This window comes from Suricata suricatta, chromosome 1 (genome assembly GCF_006229205.1).
Source record: "Suricata suricatta isolate VVHF042 chromosome 1, meerkat_22Aug2017_6uvM2_HiC, whole genome shotgun sequence".
NCBI classification, from domain to species: domain Eukaryota; kingdom Metazoa; phylum Chordata; class Mammalia; order Carnivora; family Herpestidae; genus Suricata; species Suricata suricatta.
Window position 1 is genome coordinate 13284315 of NC_043700.1, and position 8857 is coordinate 13293171.

The following is an 8857-nucleotide window of genomic DNA, read 5'->3' on the forward strand; positions in this document are numbered from 1 at the left end:
CACTGTCTTTCGCAGTTGACAGTAGTGTGACGGTCTTGGTCCTAGGCTGCCCAGAATATAAGCTTTGGCCATTAACTCTTTGGAAACCCTGAAATGCGTTTTTGTTCTTCTCAAATATAATGTTTCATGTAAAGGACGGAGGACACTGTTAAAACTATGAGTTAGGCTTTCTGATAAGGATTTGATCTGTTACCTTCCAATTTGCTTGGTAAAATTATATCCCCAATGCTTGGTGGTTATAAGTCTAAGGATGAACAAAGAAGGCTCTATGACCCCTCACCCTAAAACACAACAGAAATCTTTGTGCTTCAATATGGATTAATTAGATTTTAAGTGGTGATAAAAGTCTGCAACAGGACTTCATTGTAAGAGCCGAACCTGAGATTTCAGGGATGCAAAACCAGACCTTGTAAAGAAAGGTAGACTGTTTCCCTATAATCTTTATTCTCCTCGGACTTCCTTAACCTACACAAGAGCCTGGCCCTCCTTGAGTGTCATAGGCACTCGGTGGGGACTTGGCAGGAAAGTCTCCTCGGATTCCTTTGAAAGGTAGTGGCCGGTTCACTGGGATAATTAAAATGAAAAAAACCCAAGACTGCTGCCCAGAGGTGCTAAGTGAGAAGGGGAGGATCCTGGGACGCTCTTAAGATTTTCTCCAACCATGTCAAGGACTTGGGGTAAAGCAGGACTTATCAGTATTGAAAGGGGGTGTGTGTGTGTGTGTGTGTGTGTGTCCATAGCTGGGCTGTGTTTGCTGTCCTTTAAGCCACACAGACAAAGCGCCACCAGGCAGGAAGACTCCTGTTGGTCTGACACAAAGGTTCTGGTGTGAAAACAATAGCCATAATGGGGGCTGACCTTGGAGGCTTCATCTTGTTTGTTTTTTTTATTTAGGCCACACCTTGAAAGCATAGTTCTGCAGAGCGTGACCCCTCAGAGAATCCAGGGCCTCCCCTCAGAGAATCCAGGGCCTCCCGGGCAGGACAAGAGGTCACATGCTCCGGATTCCCAGGGCTGCTCCAGGGACCCCACGAACACAACCCCTCTCTGTACAGGGCCCCAGTGTGGGACAGGACAGGAAGTTCCTCAAACCGAGCCATTGCCCTGGAGGATCCTAACCTGCCGAAACAGAACCCCTGGCCTTCACGACCTGGTGGTTGAGTCTAGTCCAGAGTCAGAGAAGAGATTTTATGATTTTGTTCAATGGGAGATGGGAGAGACACAGAACCCCGATCCTGACATACCCAAAGGAAGCCTCAGTCATTAGGTGAATGGTGCTTTCTTATTTTCCATCATTTTATGTTAAAAAAAAAGAAAGAAAGGATGAGTTCTTCACTTTTACAAATTTTCAGAAGCCCTTAAATACATTGCTGTCCTCGAAGTACTAAAATAAAAGGCGGTTCCAGTTTGCACAAAGACGTAAGAGTCCAGAAAAGGCTGGCGATTAAGGACAAGGAGCTGGGCTCATGGCGAGCTAGAACTTTCCTTCCGGGAGGTGGCCAGGATGCAGAGAGCTCTGGAGAGCAATATTCACGGTCACGAGGAGATGATTCTGAATATCACAACGTGTGCGTGGGCGTGTGTGTGCGCGCATGTGCACGATAGAATAGAATAAATAGGCCGCCCTGCCTTGGGTGGCAGTGACCTCTCCTTCCCACAGATGTCCTGACACGGCTAATTCTCACCTGTCCTAGCCACTGTAGGGAAGGTTTCTGCCACAGTGGGGGTCAGACGGGTGACCCCTCAACTCCTTTATTCTTTCGGCATTTAGAAAAATAGTTTTGAGCACCACCTCCTGGCCAGATTGTTAAGTGTGAAAGACACCATCAAGTCCACGGTGGACGCAAGCCCTGCCCCAGTGGGAAGAAGCCATCAGAGACACAAGTGAAGAAGAGAATTCCAAGAACCCCAAGGAGCAGGGGAAACCCCAGCGCAGTGTCCCTGGGGCTGGAAAGGGTGAAGCCCCGACCTGGCACCATCTGAACCGAGTTGTGGCCTCCCTGCTCAGGCTGCGTTGGGCCCGGAGTGCGGGTGAGGCGGAATTTGGGAAACAAATATTACCAGCACACTGTTCAGTGTGTGGAGGACCACAGTATCTCTGTCTCCTGAACATTCGTCTAAAAACTAAAACCCTGGGGCTCCTGGGTGGCTCAGTCGGTTGAGCGTCTGACTCTTGATTTCAGCCCAGGTCATGATCTCAGGATCGTGGGATCGAGCCCTGTGACCGGCTCGATGCTGGGCGTGGGGACTGCTTAGGTAGGAATCTCTCTCCTTTGCCCTCTGCTCTTCTTCCCAGCTCACGCGAGCGTTCTCTCTCTCTTCTCTGCCCTCCGCCTCAAATAAATTAATTTAAAAAGAAAAAAGTTAAAAAAAAAAAAGAAAGAAAGAAAGACACAGAAGCCCTAAGAACAGGACCACCTAAAGCCAAACGATAGCCCTGGCTGCTGCCTGACGCAGCAGGTGGCCCCCAGCAGGTGGCCCCTGGGCAGTGGCAGCCCTAATGCAGGGGAAGGTGAGCCAGGGGCAGGTCTGAGAGTCATCTTTTGAGAGTGGTAGAGTCTAAAGTCCGTGGAGAGACACAAACCCCGTGATCTCGGCATACATTAAAAGCCCCTGAGTCCCTGGGAGATCAATGCGCACCTTCCCGGGACCCAGTGTGGGGTCCTCTCCTCCCCCAAGGGGCGAACACAGTGGAGCAAACAGAGGACCAAGTAGTTGGCTCGGTTTGGGATCTTGTAGGAAATCCGTGCAAAGACACTGGCATCAGGATTGTGGTGACACACGGTGGGGACCAACTAGCGGCAGAAACTACAAACGCCCCTCGGCGTCCCAGCTCTGAGCGGGCGCCCTGGCGCTTGATAAAGGGGACAGTGAGCCTCTCTTGTGACAGGTGCTCAGGCTTCCCTGCCACTTTGACATAAGGGTAAAGACAAAGGGGTTCCTCCTGCCAAACATAACTTTTCTGAGCAAAAGAAAACCTACAGTAGTATGGTGTTTTTGAAAGGTACCCCCTGTCCTTCTCAACAGAGATTCTCACCATGAACCCTGGGGGCACCAATGAAGATTAGCCACCCTGTCGCCTTCACAGCCCCCAACGCACGATGCCTGCGCTCAACAAATATCTGTCTAAGAAGTTAAACGAGTTGGCTCCCCCTAAATGATAGTGGATGTAGACACGAAGTGCCAACGCTGTAGAACATGCCCGGCACCCTGCCAGGTCCCTTTTGTGACGATGGTGACACAGCCTGGCCGTCCCTGTCCATCTGAGCATGACCTGTGGTAGGAAGTGTTACCCAAACATCGTGAGTTAGCAAACAAGGGTGTCCTGTTCCAGAAGGTGTCAAGATTGACCTATTCTAGGTTTGGGAAGATGCCAGAGAGGCCGGGTGCCTCAAAATGTTCTCTGGGTGCTAAAGATGAGGGCTTTTCCTCTCCCTCATTTTCACTCTTCATGTTTTCTAAATGTTCTACAAACCATGCAGGATTCTCAAAAGAAGGAAAAATAAGCGTTATAAAAGGAGGGGAAAGAACCCGCCGGACCAAGCTGTTTCCAGCTCATAATCCTGGGCTGTTGCAGTGCTTCCCAGGCACTGTCCCCAGGACTTGAACACATCAGCTCGTTGCGGCCTCACGATCACCAAACCGTGGGAGGCGCTGGCCACAGACCCATTTTGTAGATGACAGAGACAACGTCCACACAGGCAGGTGACTTGCCCACAGTCACGAGGCCCTTTACAGAGCTTCGGATGCAGGTGCCCAAGTTCTTTTCCCAGAGCACAGAGGTAGTTGGGGCTGGGTCCCCCCGAGTGCGCCCTGAGCAGTGTTGCATTAAGGCTCTGGGACTCAGAGTCGCCTGAGGCTTTATCCTAGCTGGGCGTTGGGGTTCCGCCCAGTGGTGCGCTGCGCATCGCCCCGGCCTGTGGGAGCCTTTATTTTTAGCCTTTGCCAATTTCCACGGTGTAAATACTTTTTTTTCCTTTAAATTTTAATGTTTATTTTTGAGAGAGAGAGGGAAAGAGAGAGAGTGTGAGCAGGGGAGGGGAAAAGAGAGAGGGAGACACAAACTCTGAAGCAGATCCAGGCTCTGAGCTGTCAGCACAGAGCCTGATGCGGGGCTTGAACTCATGAACCATGAAATCATGACGTAAGCCAAAGTTGAAACTTAACTGACTGAGCCACCCAGGCGCCCCTCGCAGGGTAGGTCCTCTTGCTGTGACCTAGTCCAGGCTGCTGGGGGGAGTGTAGGGTGGGGAAGGCATGTGCTATAGCCCAGCACTATACAGTGTTGTTAATAAATAGATATCGTGGAGGTGAATAACCTAGGAGCAGAGGTAGTAAGTAACTGAATTAAAATCATTAGGAAATGATCCTTTCAGAGTATGAATACTTTTGTTTTTAGTGTAATTTAATCGTAAGTTTATATAATTCGGTTTTAAGGATGGCTATGTTGAACAACCCACTCCCAATATGCCTGAAAAATGAACACTCGGCTCCCCTCCCCCAGCCGGCACGAGACAGTGCCCCTCTCCACTGTCCCCAACGTTACACACCAGAGTCTGTCCAGGGAGCTGGGTGTGCAGGATCCTGCAGGGACCCTCGGACATTCTGGAGCTTACCATCTGAGCAGCAAGACCCTTGGCTTTGCAGCCAGGAGCTCAAACCTGGGGCGGCAGGCTGCACGCAAGGTGGAAAGGCGGTTGGACGGCTCTGGCCTCTGCCCGCCCCCTCCCTTCTCCACCTACCTCTTGATCTCTGCTGTTCTGCTCAAGGCAACTTCCCCCTTATGCCTCTCTGTTCTGATCTCCCAAACACCCCTAGCTCTGAGACTCTCAGTCCTGCAGACATCTAAGTCACCGATGGTTTAAAAACAAATCGTGTTAAAATGTATAGCAAGTATCCATTGCTTGAACTGACTGGTTTGATTTATCATTGGGTTGAGCGTCCCTGAAACCATCACCAAAGAATTTTGAGAAGAGAGAAAAGGAAAACAATCTGGAATTAGAATTAAAATAAGAAAGAGAGGAGAGAGAAGAGGACCTCAAATCCTGTAATGAAAAATAACTCTATACGTCTATCTAAACAAAAATAAGCAACTACTGCTCTTCAGGTGCGAAGGTGTGCTGGCCCCACACGCTTGCAGCCAGTAGCTTCCTCTGATCTTTGGGGAGTCGGTGCCAGGGAGCTGCTCCCCCCGGCCCCCCACGTGGTGCTCAGGATGGTCTGGGGGTGAACGAGGTGAGGCAGGTCGCCGGGGTGTCTGTGGGGGGCACAGATCCGGAGGAGGTGTGGCCCCTTCCCTGGGGCCCCGCGGTGGCCGCACACGCACACCTGCTCTGTCTCATGAGCCGGTTTCGGGCGATGGCATTCAGGGGAGGAAGTAAAGGAAGCCTGGTCCCTGCTAACCGATCCCTGCTGGCCGCTGGCGTGAGGGGCGTGCGGAGCCCAGCGGAGGGCTTGAAAGCCGTTTTTCAGAGCTGGGTGTGTGGGGGTGGAGCGCTTCTGGAAGCCCGTCATCTGATATCCTGTCCTCCAAAGCGGCTGAGGTTTTGTTCCAAGCCTTCAGAAAACGAAGGCTAACAAACAAATGTGAGGCCTGGCCTCTGGCCGGGGAGGGAAGGGAGCCTCCCCACTTGCGGCATCTGATGGGCGGAAAAAACCCAGAATAAAGGATAATGCTAATAGCCCGTATTTAATGAGCACTTACTGCTTGCCAGGCATTAGGATAAGGGTTTTATCTGTCTTATCTTAGTTATCCTCACAAGAACTCTATGATGCACACAGGATCATTACCTCCATTTAACAGATAAGGAATCTGAGGCTTAAATAAGCCAGTTAGCCTCCCTTACACAGAGCAGAGACGGAAGCCCAAACCCGTCAACCAACACCAGCAGCCGGGCCTTAATCATCCCAGCCACGGCCTTGCCTGCCTCTCGCTTTGTCCGGAGGCTTTGCCTGCTGCCAGCACTCCCGGAGCACGGTGCTTCCTCCCCCAACCAGGGCCAGGGGGCTGAGGCCGTGAAGCTGACTGACCCAGGCTATATATAGGCCCAGGAAGCTGTCAACTACAACCGCAGGAGCGTCTGGGTGGCTCAGTCGGCTGAGCGTCCAGCTTCGGCTCAGGTCATAATCTCGTGGTTCATGAGTTCGAGCCCCGTATTGGGCTCTGTGCTGTTGGCACAGAAGAGAGGGATCTTCTGTCCCTCTCTCTCTCTCTCTCTCTGCTCCTGACCTGCTTGTGCTCCCTCTCAAAAATAAAAACAATAAGGAAATATCATTTAAAAAAGGAAGGAAAGAAACTGTCACAGCGGAGAGGCCTCACAGCAAGGAATGCAGGACACGTCTCCACCCACTACACAAATAGAAATGAAAAGCCCTCAGTCTCAGGATTAACTGGGCTCTTTTCTTTCCAAGTCCTGGGTAGTAATTTGGCCTCACTGCCCTCACGGCTCAGTTCAGTTGCAGTTAACAGAACTCGGTGCCTACTCTTAAGGAGGAGGTGAGCGTCTAGAGACTTCCAGGCAGCCGACACCTCAGCCCCGCCCCCCCCCCCCCCCCAGCAGCGTGGTTTCACAGGGAGCTGAGGCCTGAAGATCTGGGGCACCTGCTTAGGACCAGGGCCAAGACGGAGACTTGGCTCCCAGATGTCCCACGAGGTCACTCCGTGGCTGCCTCCGCTCTCTCATGTTGCTGGGCTCTGGCGGGAGTCCCCAGCCCCAGCTGGTCCCCCAAGCCTCAGAGAACTTGTCCCTCCTCTGGGAAAGGGACCGAATGCCATGCAGATGTGAACTGGGTGCCTGTCATGCACTGGAAACTGCAGGGGGAGCTGGGGGGTGGGACCTCAGGTGGCGGTGACCTGAGCCAAGGCAGGGCTATGGTGGCTCCCGTCTGGGACTACCCCAGCCCCTCTTCCCAGATCCTGGTGAGCAGCCCGAGGGAGGATGAGGGGGACGGGCATGACAGGAGGTGACACTAGAAAAACAGCCTGGGTCACTGTCATTCACTTACTCAACAGATATTTATTGAGCACCTACTATGGGGGAGACACGGTGCTCGCCCCTGATTAAGAAACACACAGTCTCAGGGCCCCTGGGTGGCTCAGAGATCTGAGCTGGAGGCCTAAATTGGGAGTCTTTGGCCCTCAGGTGGTATTTAAGAGCACGGCCACGGTGCACGGGGATTATGGGGGATCGTGAGGGAAGAGAAGAGGGCTCACAAGGAAACTCCGAGGATCACCAGCCTCTTGGAGAGGGGAGAGGGGCATGAGTGAGCAGGGGTGATAGGGAGAGAGGCACCGGTGGGAAATCGGACGTGGGGGTTCAGGACCTGGGACAGGAGAAGGTCCCAACCCCAGTTGGTCTGCCCACCTTGTCTGATGCCGCTGGGCCGGGGACGAAGCCGCAGAGGAGACTCCTTTGGGAGGCAAAGGCCTCACCTTGTATCTCACGTGAAGGCACATGCGCGTTGTCCTACGGGGACGGAGCAGCTCAGGATGATTTGAAGCGAGAGACTGACAATGAGCTGGAGGGAGACAGACCAGTTTGAAGGTTCCTCAGCAGAAAAGCAACACCATGAGGGCCAAACCTAGGGCCAGAGCAGGGAAAACGAACAGGCAAGAGAGAGACTCAAGGCAGAATCACTAGACACCCGTGACCCAGAACATGGAGAGGAAGAGATTTGAATATTAACAGATGGACGGTGACATCTTTCACCAAGACCGGAGCTATGGAGGCTGCAGGTGGGAGGGTGGGGACACGCAGAACTGAGTCAATGTGCCTGTGACACATCCCTGTGGCCTTCGGGGTCTTGTGCTCAGGGGAGACGCTGTGGCTGCAGTGGAGTTTTGAGAGAGACCAGCGGATCATAGATGAAGCCTGGGCTGGAGTGAGCTTACTCAGAAAAAGCATGGAAAGCTAGAAGAGCAGAAAAAAATTTTTAAAGGTGGGGGCGCCTCGGTGGTTCAGTTAGTTAAGCCTCCTACTTCAGCACAGGTCATGATCTCACAGTTGGTGAGTTCAAACCCCGTATTGGGCTCTTTGCTGTCAGGGCAGAGCTTGCTTCAGATCCCCTCTCTCTCTCTTCCTGCCTCTCCCTGCTCACTCTCTCTCAAAAATAAATAAATATCTTTTTAAAAGTTGTAAGAACAGCAGAGACTCACTAAGTGCAAGGCTCCCCATGGAGGACCCAACACAGGGGACACTCCAAGCCTTCAGTAGATGAATAAGATCCTTGGGACTGTCGCCCCCTGGGGAGTGACTGCAGGATCTAGTCACAGCCTTTCTGACTCTGTGGCTGACGTTCACAAAACCTGGTGTAGACTCCCACTGACGAGTTCCTGGACTCGCTCAGGAAGGGTGAGAGCCCCACATGACCGGCTCCCTCCAACCTTAGGGAGCTCTGGCCTCCGTGAAGAGGGGCCTTGGTCCTGTGTCCCAGAATGGCTTTATTTTATTTTATTTTTATGTTAGAGAGTTGGGTGCAGAGAGGAACAGAGAGAGAGAGAGAGAGAGAGAGAGAGAGAGAATCTCAATCAGCCTCCATGCTCAGTGGGGAGCCTGACATGGGGCTCAATCCCATGATCCTGGGATCGTGATCTGAACTGAAATCAAAAATCGGATGCTCAACCAACTGAGCCACCAGGTGCCTCCAGAATGACTTTTTTTTTAATTGTTTTAATGTTTATTTCTTCTTGAAAGAAGAGACAGAACATGAGTAGGGGAGGGACAGAAAGGAGACACAGAATCTGAAGCAGGCTCCAGGCTCTGAGCTGTCAGCACAGAGCCCAGTGCAGGACTCGGGTCCATGAACTGTGAGATCATGACCAGAGCTGAAGTCAGACGTTTAACTGGCTGAGCCACCC